Here is a 5,089-nt window from a genome sequence, read left to right on the forward strand (position 1 = left end):
TATTAGTGTTAATTTTATATCCTGCTATTTGCTGAGTTTGTTTATAAGTTCAAGAAGCTTTCTGGTGGAGCTTTTTGGGTCTTCTAAATACAGAATCATGTTGTTGGAAATAGGGATAATTTGAGCTCTTCTTTTCCTATTTGTATTCCTTTAATATCTTTCTTTTGGCTAGGGTTTCAAGGACTATGTTGAATAGCAGTGGTGAAAGAGGGCATTCTTGTTCTAGTTTTTGGAGGTAATACTTTCAATTTTTCTATATTTAGAATGATTTTGGCCTTGTGTTTAGCATATATAGTTTTTTTAAGAGAGAGAGAGAGAATTTTTTAATATTTTATTTTTCAGTTTTCAGTGGACACAACATCTTTATTTTATTTTTATGTGGTGCTGAGGATGGAACCCAGCACTCCTTGCATGCCAGGTGAGTGCGGTACCACTTGAGCCACATCCCCAGCCCCGAATATATAGTTTTTACAATGTAAAACACAGTCAAGTATTAAGTACTTCTTATGACTACAGAATTTTATAAAATTGTTTCTCTTTATTTTACTTTTACTTTTTTATGGTACCATGAAAACCTTCTTATTAGCACTGAACTTGAAACATTGCTGTTGCAAGTTGAACTTGTATCAATACATTAATTTTTTAATCAGATTAGTCTTGATGAATTTAGAAAACTATTAGCACTAATCTATAGTCATATATTATCATTCATTATATTTCTTTTTTCTGGTTGCATATAAACTATGCATCGTTAAATGAGATGTCTTATTTTAATAACAACTCAATTGAAATCCAAGATTATATATATATATATATATATATATATATATATATATTTGTTGTTGTTGTTGTTTCTAAAACAGAGCCATGTGCTTTTCCAAGAAAACTGTTGACACAAAAGGACAATTCTATTTTGATGGAAATATGAAACAGTTTTCTAAACCAAATATGAGGACCAAGACCCAGCAATTATGGACTCAAGTTGCCCTGAATGATGTGCTTCTAAGTGGAAGAGATTACATGAACATTTATAACCAAAGAACATAGACAGTCATAAATCAATATATCCAACAAATACATTGGTAGTGGTATTGGGTACAGCAAAGCATGGCAAGCTTTCCTATAGGTTTTAGATATTACATTAAATCATTCCTGGCTTTAACTTTGGTGGAAGCTAGTCGTCTGCTAAGGTTGCCAATACATTCTAAGGGGTTTCTATTAGTTCCGAGAATGTTAGGTCAGATGCAAAGGTTAAAAGTAAATGACTGTTTTTCTAAAGGATTTGAGATAGCCAATGATAATTTTGGCTGTAGACATGCAATATTCCATCTCCCACAATCACAATGTCCTACCCAGCTGAGGTCAAAGAGTCAGCAGGATCTGTAATATAGACTCAGCTCCTTCTGAGAATTTCAGTTCCACAAAATGAAGACAACTTTATGTTTGGTCAAAATGCTTTAGTACATTAAAAAATATTGATTATTTCCTAGAGAATTACAAAAAGCAATTAAAATAGGAAGAATATGTAGGAAGAATTATTCTCATTCAGATTAATAATTTAAAATATCACCAGTATGAATTTTAAGTTATATATCAAAGGTAAAACTCAATTTTTAAAGAAAGAAAAATTAAATAGTAAAAGCTAAGCCACTCAATAAAGTTATTTTTAAATTAATTGACTTCAGTAAATAGATAGTAAAATTTAAGAAAGACTATGTAAGGGGAGAAAAAAATGTCTTTCCTTTACCCTCTTATGGTTCTTTGTCTGGGTATGAATTAAACTAAAATAAGCCATATTAATGGGAGAAAAGGCTTTTTAAATCATATATGCATGCATTGGAGTCTCACAAAAAATGTGAAATTCAAAGAAGACCAGAAGATTAAAGCCTACATATTGTCCTGACCTACAGAAAGGAATGAGGGCCATGGAGCTTCTAGGGGTAGAGAAGGCAAATGATGGGACTATGAGGGAGAAAATGTTTGATGAATAAAAGCTGCCATGCAATCTCTGCAGTGACAAAGAGCTGTCTTGGGTAGCTCTCTTCCAGCTAGAGATTGCTTTACTAATAAAACTTTCCCTTGTAGATGCACATTTCCTTTACAAAAGGACAGCTTTTCAGAGCTATTCCCGTGTCTGCATTTTCTCAAAATAACCAGCTAGAAATAATCAATATACTGAACAAGTATATTTTGGAGTAGCATATTTTGGTCCTCTGCAATCATATTTGGAGTGGTGGTTGTATCCTTAGCCAAACATTTATGTGTGGTTAGAGATTATTTTTTCTTAATTTTTGTTATTTTAAAATTAGAGGTATGTTAAGATAAGCCAATTTTAAAAATATTATGTGTATTGTATAAAATATTTTTGATCCAAATTTTGCTGTCTAAAACTCATATTTCTTTGCAAAATTTAATTAAATTATTTAATTTAAAGGATTTTATTTCTATGTCATATTCTCTGAGGAATATTAACTACAGGTTTTTTTTTCATTGAAATATTTGTACGATGTAATGATGATGGTACAGCATTCTCTCCAGAGTTTCTGCCAGGCATTAAAAAGACACATTTCTCTAATGTTTATAACAACTCTGAAATGTGTGTATTTTAAGCCTTAGTTTTTTTGGAATACCAAGATTTCAGAGTGTCAAAATCACACTCAGATGTAAGAGGCAGAACAAGGGTTTCTGGACGGGTCCACATGACTAAAAATCTCTATCATTTTAAAGGGCACTTAGACAGGTTTTCAATGATGATTTGGAAAGCTCAGCAAGATCCTTTTTCATGAATTTCAAATAATACAAGCCAAATGAAAATGAAGCAGGTGATACTTGGTTGTTTGCATAAAATATCTCATGTTTCAGGGATTCAGATGAGGCTGTTTTTTATAATACCTTTGGAACCATCATGCCACCTGCAGTCATTAATTTGAAAGGATAGAATTTACAAATGGAGGAGTAACACCTGATTTGGGGATGAAAAGGGCATAGTCATATATAACCTGTTAATTGATTATTGCATCATGTCAATAACATTTGTTACAACTCATCATTTAGACTGCTAAATATATCTGAATATGATTTATGAGATTTCAACATTCTGTTGTCTCAAGTCTTTTTGATAGTCAACGTTTTTGAAGCCAGTGATTATTTACAAAACAATTATAAAGCAGTTGTGTCATCGAGTTAAAAAAATATATACTTTTTTTTCTTTATCTCTTTCTCTCTCTCTCTTTCTCTTTCTTTTAGAGCAAGCAGTGGGTAATTGTATTGAAGTTCCTTTAAAATTTGCACATCTAAAATTATCTTGAGTCCTGAAGTGTCTCATCTGCTTTCTAATTTTCTACAAGATGCTTTTAATATTTTGAAATTTATATTAAACCACAGGGGTCTGAAAGATTTCTGGAACTCTTGCATATGCATCAGATGTAAACAATCAATTAAATTAATAAAGGAAAATCTCTATTTAGATGCTAGTTGTTACAAATGTCACTGCTATTCCATTAACTATAACTCATAGTTTTCTAATTTGACTCAGAAATTAAAGTAGCTGTTACATGTTAACTTTCTCTAAATCTTCTAGTCATATGTGAAAGTTTTAAATTTTGATCACGATCAAGTAGCTGCTTTAAAATAATAACAGTTTTTAATTTGAGTATCTGTTTTTTTGTTGTTGTTTTTTTGTTTTCTGTATGAAATGAATTACCAAAATACTAAAATTTCAATGATTGGGCTAATTTCTATTAGTAGGAGCTTTTTGCTTAGAATATTAATGTTATAAACTAATAAAACTACAGGGATCCATTCACACTAAGTTAATTTTAAAATGAAACTATGTTGTTGATGAAACTGCCATTAATACCACATTTCCAAGGGAAGTGGAATCATAAATAAAGATCCCAAATACTGAATTTAGATGTTTTATTTCAAACTATAAATTCTCTATTTCAAAAAGAAAAACCTGAAAATCTTTACTACATTATGTGGGCTATTAGTTACATGATGTTAAAACTGTGTATATAGCATATAGTATTTAAAATCATTCAATTTTAGGAGCAATGCTTTTTCTTATATTTAATTCCTCACTAGAAAATCTTCTTCAGGACACAACTTGACTCAAGACATGGTAAAAGAAAAAAAAAATGAAGAAAGAAGAAAAAGAGACACAGCCAAACTAAATGAGAATTGCTGAAATATTTATTTTTTATACCTAAACTCTGCAATACTCCCTAGGTGGTCAGATATCCCAATTATGATATACCAATATTTCATGAGTTGCAGGAGGATGAATGAAAATGGGATAACATCCATTCACAACAAAGCAAGGTGGGATGTGGTTTTTCTATGGTCTTTATATATATATATATATATATATATATATATATATATATATATATATATACACACACACACACATACATACACATATACATATACATTCTATATAGAGACTAAATATTTTATATACATAGATTATAAATATATAGATTTATGTATACATAACATTTAATCTATAATTTAAATAATGGAAGTCATAATATATAGTATCTGGGAACATATCATATTTCTTGAGCAGCTCAGAATACTTTTCTACTATCTTTACCCATCAGTTTCCGTGATGAAAAGCACTTTTGTTTTTCTTAGCTTCATAGGTCATAAAAACAAGTGATGTACAAAGGAAAAAGAGCAGTGGGAAGGTTAGCTGGGATCATCCATAAGATTGCTTGTACTTTATAAAGTGTGATTACTTGTTAAACATTTTTTATTAAAGCATGTTATGTATGTTACTTTTATTAAAAGTACACTAATTTAGGATACACTTGCTGAATGTTCGACATTTTACCACTGTGCTTCCTTTTTGAAATCAGATATTAAATATCCAGGGAGGTCCCAGAAGTTCAAAATAGGTGTCCGATACCTATAACTTGCATGAACTGAAAACCTTCTTACTTCTCTACTCCTTCTTTTTCTTTGCAGATCCTATGTCAATTATAAGAAAGCCAACAGAGCAAACAAGAGGCAATGGAAAATAAGGGCTGTAGAGGTTAAAAATGTTCCCAATATAATTATGTGAGTTTTGTTATTCTGCCTG

Source organism: Marmota flaviventris, chromosome 11 (genome assembly GCF_047511675.1).
Source record: "Marmota flaviventris isolate mMarFla1 chromosome 11, mMarFla1.hap1, whole genome shotgun sequence".
Lineage (NCBI taxonomy): Eukaryota > Metazoa > Chordata > Mammalia > Rodentia > Sciuridae > Marmota > Marmota flaviventris.